Here is a 14961-nt window from a genome sequence, read left to right on the forward strand (position 1 = left end):
AGGGATCAGTATTAGGTCCTCTGCTATTCCTAATCTACATTAATGCTTTAGATTCTGGTATAGTAAGCAAACTTGTTAAATTTGCAGACGACACAAAAGTAGGAGGAGTGGCAAACACTGTTGCAGCAGCAAAGGTCATTCAAAATGATCTAGACAAGATTCAGAACTGGGCAGACACATGGCAAATGACATTTAATAGAGAAAAGTGTAAGGTACTGCACGCAGGAAATAAAAATGTACATTATAAATATCATATGGGAGATATTGAAATTGGAGAAGGAATCTATGAAAAAGACCTAGGAGTTTTTGTTGACTCAGAAATGTCTTCATCTAGACAATGTGGGGAAGCTATAAAAAAGGCTAACAAGATGCTCGGATACATTGTGAAAAGTGTTGAATTTAAATCAAGGGAAGTAATGTTAAAACTGTACAATGCACTAGTAAGACCATATCTTGAATATTGTGTTCAGTTCTGGTCACCTCGCTATAAAAAAGATATTGCTGCTCTAGAAAGAGTGCAAAGAAGAGCGACCAGAATTATTCCGGGCTTAAAAGGCATGTCATATGCAGACAGGCTAAAAGAATTGAATCTGTTCAGTCTTGAACAAAGAAGACTACGTGGCGACCTAATTCAAGCATTCAAAATTCTAAAAGGTATTGACAGTGTCGACCCAAGGGACTTTTTCAGCCTGAAAAAAGAAACAAGGACCAGGGGTCACAAATGGAGTTTAGAAAAAGGGGCATTCAGAACAGAAAATAGGAGACACTTTTTTACACAGAGAATTGTGAGGGTCTGGAATCAACTCCCCAGTAATGTTGTTGAAGCTGACACCCTGGGATCCTTCAAGAAGCTGCTTGATGAGATTTTGGGATCAATAAGCTACTAACAACCAAACGAGCAAGAGGGGCCGAATGGCCTCCTCTCGTTTGTAAACTTTCTTATGTTCTTATGTTCTTATGTTCTTAAGGCACAGTGGCATTCTGCACCTGCACTAATAAACAACCATACTTGTTCTTTAGATACACAATATTGGAAAATGTATTTATTTATGTTTTTATTTATTTATTACACAGCGCTTTTCATACAACAGTATCACAAAGCACTCTACAGTACATTGAAAAAAGCATTTACATTTACACAGCACCTTTGTATAAAGCTCCCCAGTCATGTCACACAACACACAACTGCTACATGTTAAATAGCATATTTAAAAAAAGTACATATATAAAAATAAATGTTAAAAATGCAGAACTTTTAAAGTTACATTATAACCCACTAAGATAAGAAAGCCGTTTTATAAAAGTATGTTTTCAGTCTTGACTTAAAAACTATAGCAGTCCCAGCTTCCCTGACAAAAGGAGGGGCTCTGCATATAAAAGCCCTTCCTCCTGTGTTAATTTTGTAACTTTGCATCCTGTGATCTAAGGGTACGATTTGGATGATACGGGGTCAGGATTAACCAGTAAATGTCTAAAAAGCTATTGTTAGTTTACCTACCGTAAACCTGGTTCCCTGAAAGAGAAGATGGTCATCGTTATGGGATATACTCCCATAACTGTGCTATGCACAGACAGTGCCTGCAGCTCACTAATCCGCTTTGCAGAGGTGAAAGCCAAGACGAAGGCTGTCTTCATGGGCAGGTGCTTCAACTCAATGGAGTATATAGGCTCAAACGGGGCCTGCATGAGAGCCTCCAGTACAATCTCAAGGCTCCATTCGGGGAGAGTAGCCCTCCTAGGATGGTGCAATCACCAAGCGCCTCAGAGAAACCGGGTAACCAGAAAATGCGCACCCGGGGACACTGAGTCAACGCGGGCATGGCAAGCAGAAATAGCCGCTAGGTAAACCTTCAGTGTGGAAGGTGATCAACCAGCCTCACGCAGATCAGGCAGAAACTGCAAGATGACAGGCATGGGACAGGAGATTGGATCATGACCGTTAGTACAGCACATCTTGGAAATATTTCCATTTATAGGCATACAGTGACCTAATGGAATGCACCCTCACATTCTGCAGTGTGAAGATCTCGGCTAAGCGGGATTTCCCAAGGCAGGCTGTTCAGTCTGGTAGGCTGGCACAGGCCTTTTTTTCCCCACCTCTATTCCTCAGGACCAACTCGAACACAGTAGCACGTTTCCTTTAGTATGGAAACCCGCCCCAGTAGTCAGTGGATCACCAATCCCAGACTGACAGGTATCCTTAACTTCACTTGACTCCAGTGGCTGGAATTTACACACTCGTACTTCCGCCCCTCACCAAGGTGCCGCCCCTCATAAAGATAACTTTTGTCATGGTCACAAGACCTTGGTAAGGGAAGTCCCGAGTTGGTTTGATGCCTTCTACTGTTGGGAGGCTGAATTGCAGACCGAAACCCCTTTGACTCATCACAGCGGTCTTATCAGCATCAGGCACCCGTGTCTGCGACAGCCACAACTGACTGCGCACGACCACTAGACCCGCCAGACTCCAGCCCAGGGTCTGACCCTGTAGGCCGGAGATCTCGACCAACCTGTGCAATAGCAATCACAACTCCGTGGCCACCTGCTCTGGGAGCGGAGCGTCACGCAAAATCCCATCCAAGTACGCAGTCAGTATGGTGGATGTGTTCGCTACGCAGGTACTTTGGGCTCCCGCCACGTAAGCTCTTCAGACGTGTGTCTCCGTAACCCTGCACTGCAGGTTCGGGCACACAGGGTCCTTGGGCATACCTCCCACCGGTGGAGCCTTAAGCAAGGCTGTGATGGTGGAGTCCACAGGGGAGGCCAGAGGAGAACCATGTCTCAATTGCGCCTGCGCTGTGGCTGGTGGTTCCAAGAGGAAAGTACCTCCTCCATAAAATCGGGGAAAGTTGGAAAGAGTTGCGCTCGAGGAGCCACGTCATGCTGTTGAAAGACGGAAAGGCGTGGCTCTGTCTGTGCTGTCCAGGGGACCTGCAGGTACGCTGCCACGTGCCCCATAAGTGCGCACGGACCCTGCCAGTGGTGGCGCCCTAGTAACTGAGGCAGCCTCGGAACTAAGGTCTGTATCAGCCAGGAATTCAGGCTCCGCCTCGACCTCCATATCCAGAGTGAAAGCAGAATCCTCCCACAAGGCGGCAATAGACAGCACGGTCGATCCACTCACCCTGCTCTCCTGCAGAGGGGTCAGGGGGCAGTACAGAGACGGCGACCATCACAGGGGGTGGAGGGACGCCATACGGGGGCCCATGGCCGGAGCCAAAAGGCCTGCCTTTCCAAAAGCACTATGATCTGACCAATCTTCGCTTTCATATCCATGATGTCCCACCCTTGCCGGGACTTCTTCACCCGTCTAAGAGACGGGGAGCGGTTGCGGGTGGATACAGATACAGATGCCTGAGCACAGAGGATCTCCCTGAAGGGGCTCTGTGACGGCATCGGGAGGCGTGGCTGGGAGAGGCCCGCTACGGGGGACGAAGCATGCCCCCATGAGACTCTCCAGGTGGTTCTCAAGCACTCTGGGCTGAAAAGCTGCGCAGATGTCGTAGGAACCTTGCAGGGCTGAGGTGGCATGAACGGGGCCTAGGCACCAAGCGCACATGAGGTGCCTGTCCTCTTGCGAGATATTGGTCCCACAGGCCTCAAAGGCATGGAAGCCAACCCTGCCTGTCATAGCGTTGGGTAGAACCACCATCCGCACTGAGCACCGTGGGCACCAAGTATTTTGTATCACTGGGTCTAAGGAGCAACGAGTACTGTGCAATAATAGATACAGTGCGCACCGCTTGCACCGAGCACCGCGTGCCGTGCAGCACCGGGTATGATGTGCACCGCGTGCACCGCATGCACCAAGCTCTGCGTGTACCATGCAGCAACGCTTGTACCGAGCACCGCATGCACCAGGCTACCACTTGCACTGACTACTGTGCAGCATGGTGCGCTAGCATGTATTGGTATAACGAGACAATGGGCAGAGTGCACACCATGGTACCAAAGTAGCATGGGCAGAGTCTTACACACTGCGGTATTACAGGGGCAGCTAGGCATGGTGCCTACCCTGACCACGTAGTCACACACCTGACCAGTACATAGCATACAACAGGGGAACACGGCCGAACCCGCGGCAGGCGATTGACTTACACACACAGTAGTACAAAACAGTTTTTAAAATACAAAAAACAGTTAAAATATTACAGGACAGATGGGGGAGAGCAGACTGTCTGTTGACTGAGCGACCTACACCAGAGGTGAGAGTCCACACAGCCCACGTATGTATCAACCCAACAACGAGAGAAGCATCAGTGAGGAGTATATGGCTGGCCAGGCTGAAGCAGCCACGGTGCGACTAGTCCTCTGCGCAAGCACTGGGACACATAGCTACAAACAAAACAAGGCCCAACCTGCAGCCCAGAGGTGGCTGGTGGGCTAGCTCGACAACGGGGACAAGGCAAACTCAGCCTTGTGGAGTAACAGTGCACTCCGAAGCAAGAAAGAGTGAAAAACACACACAATTCTTAACAATGATACTTACCGTACTAAGACAGACAGACAGAAAGAAGCAGCTTGACACGTAGAGCGAGCAGGTGCTGAAAGTCAAAAATAGAATAAAAAGGCTACAAATTTTTAAACCACTGATTCAGGGTAAAGTGGCAAAGGCCAGCTTTCAGCACAAAGTGCAAGGGAACTAGCAGTAGCTTATGTAACACTTTTTAGGAGAGAAAAGGCTCAATGCAACACAGAGAGGTCTTAACGTACCAATCTTGAGAAGTGAAAAGAGAGTGAGTCTCCCCTGCGTGACGGTTAAGTACCCTCGAAAGGCAGGACCAAGGGGGTCACCGAGGGCCTATCGGCAGCTTTGATAGAAAGAGCTCAGTGACACCTACCAATAGGCAGGCGAGTATCCCATAACAATGTCTTGGTGGCCATCCTCGAATTGAAAGGGAACTATTTCTTAATAATTTCAAACAATTTCCACGTTATGCGGGCGGGCGGGCAGAGGCAGTGAATAATAACGAAATAAATACAAAAGTAATCTATAAACAAAATTTAGAATCAGGAGTTTTCCTTCAGTTAGGCATGTATAGCTCACCTTTGAACCGTGAGCACTGTCGTTGCCTTTATTATAAATCAACATTCCCTCTAAGGCTAAAATGTGCATTTTTCGCAAAAAATGTAATCAGTACATTAGTTGAAAATACACATTTAAGTGTATAGTTTTTTTTGCGAGTGTTTATTCGTCATGTGACTTCACTCCACGTCTCTGCTGGAACATGGCGACTGCGCCAAGGAAGAAAAAAAACAACGTTTCAGTAATAAGACAGAGCTAAAATAAATCTTGTTATCTATATGTGGGTGATGCGATAGTATTCCTAGTTTTGCTGTAATCTGTGTTATTATGTACAAGTGAATACCATTAAATATTATAATGCCAGTTGTAAACACAGAGAATAAGAAAGTGTAGGAGCCCAACGAAATGTACAGCAACAATGGCAATGAAAAACTAAGACCTACGGTACTTCACTCAAGGCAGAGCTTTCCCTCAGTAAGTAAGCTAAATTAATTGCGTATTTCATTGTTGTTTATATTATTTCTTTCCACACTACCTGCCTTTAATGAAGCTATAATTAACAAATTTAAATTGTTGTCATTTCTTAATTAAATAAAAAGGGAACCAATCTACTTGGAGAAAAGATCCTCGAGCAGGTTCAGAAGCATTTAAACTAGAAAGGAAAGGGGGAGAAATCAGCAAAAAAACAGAAGGGAGACCGCATCAAAACAAGGACAACAACTCAGGTAAGACAACCATTAAATGTATTTATTAAAAGCTAGAAATATCAGAAACCAAATTTTAGAACTTGAAGCTACTGCACTAACAAGTAACTATGATGTGATAGGTGTTACAGAAACTTGGTTGTCTGAGAGTGTATATATAATAACGAATGCAAATATAATATTTGTGGGTATACACTGTATAGGAAAGACAGGCAGGACAGAAGAGGTGGAGGGGTAGTGCTATACATAATAAAGAGTCTTGAAGCCCAGGTGTTAAACCTGGAATAAAGCCGAATCAATATGGGTCAGAATAACGGACAGAAATTAAAAGGGCATAATAACAGGAGCGTGCTATAGACCGCCAGATTCAGATGGTGAGCAAAATAACCTATTATACAATGACATTAGAAATGCTTGTAGCAAAGGGGAAGCCATGCTACTGGCGGATTTCAACTTCCCCCATATTAAATGGGAAAACCCGGTGGGGAGCACGACGGATGAAATTGAAATGGTGGAAATGACAAATGACTGCTTCCTAACACAATTTGTCAAGGCACCGATTAGGGGGGAGGCATGCCTTGATTTAGTCTTTTCAAATAACGAAGATAGAATAACTAAAACAGAGGTCAGAGAACCACTAGCAAACTCAGACCACAACATGGTCTCATTTAGAAAAGCAAACTATGAAGGTATGAAAGAGACTAACAGAAGTGGATTGGAGTAAAATACAGAAAACATCCACAGAAAAAAAGGATGGCTTTTCTTCAAAAATGTGGTTCTAGAGGCGTAAAAAAATTACATCCCTAAAGTAGACAAATCTAACTCTAAAACTAAATTGCCAAAACAGTTTAATAGATCATTTAAAAAAAAAAAAAACAGCAAAAAAAGGCACTTTACAGAGCTTAACAAAGTACACAGAAAGAGTACACGGAACTGCAAACGCAATTCAAAAAGGAAGTTAGAAAGGCCAAGAGAGAAATAGAAATGAACATTGCTAAGGGGGCTAAAACCAATTCCAAAATGTTTTTCCAATATTACAACAGCAAGAGAACATTCCAAGAGGAGATTAAATGTCTAAGGGATGCAAATGGCAAAATCATAGATGAAGAAAAAAAAATAGCAAATATATTAAATGATTACTTTTTACAAGTTTTTACAAAGGAGGATACGGACAACATGCCCCACATGTCATCCAGTTCCTATCCAGTTTTAAATAACTTTAGCATAACCAAGGCAAAGTGTTAAAGGGACTAGGAGCTCTTAAAATAAACAAATCCCCTGGGCCGGATGAGATCCTCCCAGTAGTACTCAAAGAAATGAAAAAAGTTATTTACAAACCGCTAACCAAGATCATGCAACAGACTCTTGACACAGGGGTTGTACCAACAGGCTGCAAATTGTAAACGTAATACTAATCCACAAAAAGGGAACTAAAACTGAACCAGGTAACTTACAAACCAATAAGCCTGACTTCTATTATATGCAAACTTATGGAAACTATAATAAGATCCAAAATGGAAAATGACCTATATGGTAACAGTATCCTAGGGAGATTGTGTCTAACTAACCTTCTTGATTTTTTTGAATGCAACATCGATAATGGATAATTGCAAAGCATATGACATGGTTTATTTAGATTTCAAGAAATCTTTTGACAAAGTCCCGCACAAAAGATTAATTCTCAAACTGAACGCAGTAGGGATTCAAGGAAACATACGTACATGGATTAGGGAGTTGTTAACATGTAGAAAACAGAAAGTACTGATTAGAGGAGAAACCTTAGAATGGAGTGTGGTAACCGGTGGAGTACCATAGGGATCAGTATTAGGTCCTCTGCTATTCCTAATCTACATTAATGATTTAGATTCTGGTATAGTAAGCAAACTTGTTAAATTTGCAGATGACACAAAAATAGGAGAAGTGGCAAACACTGTTGTAGCAGCAAAGGTCATTCAAAATGATCTAGACAAGATTCAGAACTGGGCAGACACATGGCAAATGACATTTAATAGAGAAAAGTGTAAGGTACTGCACGCAGGAAATCAAAATGTGCATTATAAATATCATATGAGAGATACTGAAATTGGAGAAGGAATCTATGAAAAAGACCTAGGAGTTTTTGTTGACTCAGAAATGTCTTCATCTAGACAATGTGGGGAAGCTATTTAAAAGGCTAACAAGATGCTCGGATACATTGTGAAAAGTGTTGAATTTAAATCAAGGGAAGTAATGTTAAAACTGTACAATGCATTAGCAAGACCTCATCTTGAATATTGTGTTCAGTTCTGGTTACCTCGGTACAAAAATGATATTGCTGCTCTTGAAAGAGTGCAAAGAAGAGCAACCAGAATTATTTTGTGTTTAAAAAGCATGTCATATGCAGACAGGCTAAAAGAATTGAATCTGTTCAGTCTTGAACAAAGAAGACTACACAGCGACCTAATTCAAGCATTCAAAATTCTAAAAGGTATTGACAATGTCAACCCAAGGGACTTTTTCGAGCTGAAAAAAGAAACAAGGACCAGGGGTCACAAATGGAGACCCTTTTAGACGTGCTGAATGTGCGGAAGCGCTGGTTGGGGATCGAGAACCAGAGGGGAGGAGGAAACAAATCAAACGGCGAAACAGTGACCCCGAAATATTGTTTAGAGCAGGCTAGTGAGCCATTAGTGTAGGTCGGTGATCCGGGTTGTACTGGTAGCGGCGACTGGGATATCGCTGCCAAGTGCAGCACCTTTTATTTGTAGTTTTATTGCTGTTTTATTTTCCCTTTTCCTTTTGCCTTCTATTTTTTAATTATTCTTTGGAGCACCTGCGAGTGCGCCTGCACACTGAACTGTTTACCGTTGCTTGGTATTCCCTTGGTTCTGTTTACCATAGTTGGTAAGCAGACCACGGACAACAGCACCCTCTGTGGGCTAAAGAAACAAAAGCACAACTTGAAAATAAAACTGGGCACCTGTGTGGTGTTTTCAAGTACACCTGTCTGTCTCCTGTGTCATTGATTTACCCACCCACTTCTACAGTTTTATATATTTTTTTTATTGTTATTGTAAATTCCAGCAATAAGCTAAACAGGTATTTTCAAAACACCTTTATTTGTAGACTGAACTACTGTGTAAGTGGAAGACTGTAAATATGATTCTCACAACTTGCTGGATATTTGGTTTTCTGAACGCTTGTTATATAAGAACATAAGAACATAAGAAAGTTTACAAACGAGAGGAGGCCATTCGGCCCCTCTTGCTCGTTTGGTTGTTAGTAGCTTATTGATCCCAAAATCTCATCAAGCAGCTTCTTGAAGGATCCCAGGGTGTCAGCTTCAACAACATTACTGAGGAGTTGATTCCAGACCCTCACAATTCTCTGTGTAAAAAAGTGCCTCCTATTTTCTGTTCTGAATGCCCCTTTTTCTAAACTCCATTTGTGACCCCTGGTCCTTGTTTCTTTTTTCAGGCTGAAAAAGTCCCTTGGGTCGACACTGACAATACCTTTTAGAATTTTGAATGCTTGAATTAGGTCGCCACGTAGTCTTCTTTGTTCAAGACTGAACAGATTCAATTCTTTTAGCCTGTCTGCATATGACATGCATTTTAAGCCTGGAATAATTCTGGTCGCTCTTCTTTGCACTCTTTCTAGAGCAGCAATATCTTTTTTATAGCGAGGTGACCAGAACTGCACACACTATTCAAGATGAGGTCTTACTAGTGCATTGTAAAGTTTTAACATTACTTCACTTGATTTAAATTCAACACTTTTCACAATGTATCTGAGCATCTTGTTAGCCTTATTTATAGCTTCACAACATTGTCTAGATGAAGACATTTCTGAGTCAACAAAAACTCCTAGGTCTTTTTCATAGATTCCTTCTCTAATTTCAGTATCTCCCATATGATATTTATAATGTACATTTTTATTTCCTGCGTGCAGTACCTTACACTTTTCTCTATTAAATATCATTTGCCATGTGTCTGCCCAGTTCTGAATCTTGTCTAGATCATTTTGAATGACCTTTACTGCTGCAACAGTGTTTGCCACTCCTCCTACTTTTGTGTCGTCTGCAAATTTAACACGTTTGCTTACTATACCAGAATCTAAAGCATTAATGTAGATTAGGAATAGCAGAGGACCTAATACTGATCCCTGTGGTACACCACTGGTTACCACACTCCTTTCTGAGGTTTCTCCTCTAATCAGTACTTTCTGTTTTCTACATGTTAACCACTCCCTAATCCATGTACATGTGTTTCCTTGAATCCCAACTGCATTCAGTTTGAGAATTAATCTTTTGTGCGGGACTTTGTCAAAAGCTTACTGGAAATAATAAACCATGTCATATGCTTTGCAATTATCCATTATCAATGTTGCATCCTCAAAAAAATCAAGCAAGTTAGTTAGGCACGATCTCCCTTTCCTAAAACCATGTTGACTGTCTCCCAGGACCCTGTTACCATATAGGTACTTTTCCATTTTGGATCTTATTATAGTTTCCATAAGTTTGCATATAATAGAAGTCAGGCTTACTGGTCTGTAGTTACCTGGTTCAGTTTTGTTTCCCTTTTTGTGGATCGGTATTACGTTTGCAATTTTCCAGTCTGTCGGTACCACATTATTCTAATGCCAGCAATGAGCCAAGTGATGTCTGTAAACACGTGTCTTCAGGTGTTTTAATTACTATTACAGCAACAAGAACTGTTTGTTCCACAAAATGTGTATTCCATCCCACAGAATGTGCATTTTGTCTCACAAAATGAGTTTTAGCCCCACAAAATATGCATTTCGTCCCACAGAATTAAAACATTATGTTAAATAATTTTGTGGACAAAACTGAAACTGATTTTCATGGACAGAAAGTGTCTTTTGCCTTTCGTGGTCGAAATGAAATACATGTTTTTCATTTGGTGGGTCGAAATGCATGTTGTAATGTATTTTGTGCATAAAAGCCCTTTCATGGACAAAATGGTGCATAACACCATGTATGGTCGTCGCTGTAGTAATATCTCGCTATATCTAACATTATCAGTGCTGTGAATACAACAGAACCCGCAGCCTGTGAAGATTGCAACAAATAAATAAATACATAAACAAATAAATACATTTCTGTTTAGGCTAGATGGCTGTTGGATTGATTTGTTTTATTCTATTAATTCAATTATATTCATTGAAAAAGGGAAAGAGAGAACTAGACCGTTATTATTAATTTTATAATTTTTTTTTTGAATAGGGGAAGTTAGCAGGCAAGGTTCTTCATTTTGCAAAACATTGCGATGGCTTTAAACCTCGAGAGTTGCGATTGATTTCCTGTGTTAATTCATATTAATTTATTACTTTCTTCAGTGCTGCGATAATTGCGTTTTCTCCACAACTCTTTAGATTTCACTACTTGCGATTTTACGCAAAACATTCACAATTCAAGCAGATTTGAGAAAGATGAGGCCTTTGAATGTTTTCCCCAGAGTTCATAACTCATCAGCTGCTGTTTTGTTTACACTTTCTAAAAGCACTTTGTCCAAGAAGGATAATTTGTCTACTGTTTTGGATTTTCACCTGTATGATTTAGATAAATAAAGTTTACATTCTTCTGCATGTTTGGTCTTAACTTACATTATGAACGATGTAAAAATATGCACTAACAACTACATCTCCCAGAATACAATGGTTAGCCCTGATGTTTTTGCAACCAATCACAGTAAGATAAGGTGTGCGTTCACAGAGATCATTCTGCGCATATTCTGTGCAGAATCTGACCAGTTTAGCTAATGGGTGCGTTCACGGAGATCATTCTTAGAAGATCATTGACTAAAGATCATTGTGAGAAAGATAAGATGAGAATGTCAGTTTCATGGGAGGATTTAAAAAAAATATATATCCTAAAGTGTAAATAATGTATTCAAAGGGAGAAAAATGCATCTAAAATAAACTAGTACATATTTAGTAATTTTAGTGCAGTTTATTTTGAAACTTTTTTTTTTTTTTTTTTTTAAGTATGACACATACTTTTAACAATAGAACCATAATACGCAATTATTTAGACTACCATACTTTATTTCCTTGTTCTCCAATATTAAAAAAACTGAAATAAAAACGTGGTTTGCAGTTTTGTTGAATACTGGCAATGTTTACATTGATTCCAGCATAACCTCTGACTTCCACAAGTCAACTACCCCATTCCCATGTGTTTGGTTGTCCTTTATTGTAGAGAAAAACAGTATTTAATTATAGTATTCCCTGCCAGTCTGACCCTGGATCTGACCCTACAGGCCCTGGTCATCAATGAGGGCAATGGAATTAACCAATTATAAATGGAATAAAACTGACCAGAAAGCAGTTTATCTTCAAGGGGGTATTGATCTGAGCTAGGATTGCCTTTGCTCTTCCATTAGATAGGACCCTACTGTACTGCCACACTCACACTACAAATAATACCGACAGGCAATATTTCTTGAATCGAGTTTAACATTTCTTATGCTCTATATTTGTTTCCTTGTTTCTTCAATAAAAATTATATAGGGTGTTTCATAAACAATGGCATGTAGGTATATAAAAAGCCTAGAATGCTGTCAATAACATTAGGACAGTGTGCAAACATTATATGCAATGTGTATGATTAAACACAGACAGAGAGAGACACCTTAATAAAATGAAACCCAAATCCTGAAATATTTGTGTACATTTTTTTAAACATTGCTTTGCTCATTAAGATATTTTTTCAGTACTCAAATGGTTTGTATTAGAGGCACTGGAAGTATAACCAAGCAGTTACAATTTAAGCTTCCCCCATTTCCTATTAGGTGTGACCCTGGAAGAACCACTTGTTTAAAGAATGTTTCTCATGGTACAAGTGGACCATGATGACCCAAGGCACAAAGTATATTTCCACTTCTTGCAGGGCTGTACCAGAACAGACCTCAAAACAGACAGTATCTGAATCTGCTCCAAACAAAACTGTTACAAAGGGGGCGCCCAGAAGCCATAACATACTATAGATTGACCCAGACCTCCAGAAGTAAACAGGCTGTAGCTACTGCCTGTAGCCACCCCACAGCTCTTCCCATGTGGTATATAATCGGAGTGAAGGAGAAAGGAGGGTCACTAAGATGTTTACTCAAGCAATAAGTTGGTTTCGGATTATTGCAGGTGGTATGGAAGCACTGCAAAGCACTGTTTTATCTGACAGCACCATTCACAGTAGTTCTGGACATTTGAAACATTTTCACAAATGTATTTCAAAACTTCAGACAAATACTGAATGCTACTCCGTTATTAAAGGTTACCATAGTAAATGCATAACATAGTGACGTCATAGTATAGCAGCATGGTAAAGCATTTTAAAGTCATGGCTTTTCATTTTAGATCCTCTGTAAAATTTGCTACAATAAAGTTTAAGGCCAAACCTTCTAAGATTTAGTATTTTACCTCAGCTCAGTTTTAAAGTATATTCAAACCTTCTCACTGTAAGAATCAAAGCTGCATTTAAAATGGTTCAAGTTTGAAATTAAGCTACCGGTAATGTAGACAAACACATTAAACTACAAGCAACTAAAAATGAAAAAAAAAGAAAAAACTTGTTTCATTTTCCTCTTTCAAAAAAGCCGCTTTCAGCCCTTAAATACACCACTTCAACAAACTCAAGTTTGTAATAAAATATAGGAACACTGGTAGTTGTTATAACTTTTTAGCAACATTTTCGTGTGTGTGTTGTTTTTTTTTTTCAAAAAGATAAAATTTACATTATGTAAATTTAAGGATGCACAGAGATGCATACACTATGTAAACAAATTTAAATAAATGAAACTGTATTTAAATAACTACATTTGCATTTGGTCTGTCACATAAAAAGTTTGCTGTTGTTTTTGAGTTTTGGTTTATGAAATGTCTTACAAAAGCCCTCCCTCTGGAACAAAAAAAAAAAAAAAAAAAAAAAAAATCCACATTTTTAAATATATATATATATAATATATATATATATATATATATATATATATATATATATATATATATATATAAGGTTATAAATTGCCATTGCACACTGTCAACTACATGTGTGAACCCTGTACTACTGAATTTGAATTGACTATGCATTATAAAACACACTACACTAACAAAGTAATCCACAGTACAACTCAATAGCATATACCTCCCTAAAGGCTTTTTTCATTAATAAGGTGTTAAAAGTACATAAATGCACAAACACGCAAAAAGGCTTTATAAATGCTCTGGAAATGCATTCCCACTAATGCAATCTGTAGAGTATAAAAACTAAAATTACCTTTCGTTTAAATAACAAAGTTCAGCCTCTCTGTTTGATTCTTCCAAAAATATTGATTCAGAAGCCTGTCTCTTTGACCATTTAAAGTGTGGATTGAGGGGAGGAGTAATTCCCAAAAAAAAAAAAAAAAAAAAAAAAAAAAAAAACAAACAAACAAAAAAAAAAAAAAAAAAAACAAAAAAAAAAAAAAAAAAAAAAAAAAAAAAAAAAAAAAAAATAAACCTGGACCAACCCCCAACCCCCAGACACACGCACACACATTTGCAGTCTTTCTGATCCATCGCTGTGGGAGACTTGCACTCAGAAGTACACTGGAGGTCTGTGAGTTAGTTCTTGAGGTTGCCTGATTGTGTAATCTCACACTCCAGTGTGCCTATAAAACACACAAACAGCCCCCCCACCCCAATGACTCACACAAACAACCCAGGCAGGAGGGCAGGGGGTGGGGGGTATGTACAGCAAGTTAAACTTAAATTAACCCCCCCCCCCCACTCACTTTGTAAGTTTAATTGATATCTGCTGGTATTAACTGGTTACGTTTTGTTTCAAAGTCCCAGAGTACAAGTTCTTTGAAAAATAAAAAGGAGAAGCTGGTCATGCCATTTCCAGAATGTTACACTTGTCAGTGCCTTTAAGGTATGACTGATAGTTAAAAAGGTTTTCCTTAATTTGTCAGTATGTTACAGTTATCCAGGGAAAAAGATTAAAATGTGTAGAACTGCAATTTAATACATTAAACATGTTCTTTTCACTGTACTGTTTTGAGTTTATCATTATTACTTCTATTTTTTCACACTATGGCCTGCAAATTTCAGTAGAAACTGTATTCAGCTAGGCATACTGTACACATCATTCATTCATATATTTCAGTGTCTTCTCGTTTTTGTGGTAACATTATAAGACAGAGTCAAGTTGACAAGCGTTTCACTTTCCAAGGTAATGCGATTTCAGCAATGACAATT

The 14961-nt window shown here is 39.9% G+C and overlaps 1 protein-coding gene across 1 annotated transcript in view; it reads right to left on the bottom strand.

Moving 5' to 3' along the window:
• LOC121318621 (sodium- and chloride-dependent GABA transporter 2-like) overlaps positions 1 to 14081 on the bottom strand; it is a 135179-nt gene extending 121098 nt beyond the window's left edge. The window contains exon 1 of the mRNA XM_041255491.1: positions 14000 to 14081. The gene's annotated coding sequence lies outside the window, so the exon portion shown is untranslated. The remainder of the gene's footprint in view (positions 1 to 13999) is intronic.
• Positions 14082 to 14961: the final 880 nt, after the last annotated feature.

Source organism: Polyodon spathula, chromosome 7, assembly GCF_017654505.1.
Source record: "Polyodon spathula isolate WHYD16114869_AA chromosome 7, ASM1765450v1, whole genome shotgun sequence".
NCBI classification, from domain to species: domain Eukaryota; kingdom Metazoa; phylum Chordata; class Actinopteri; order Acipenseriformes; family Polyodontidae; genus Polyodon; species Polyodon spathula.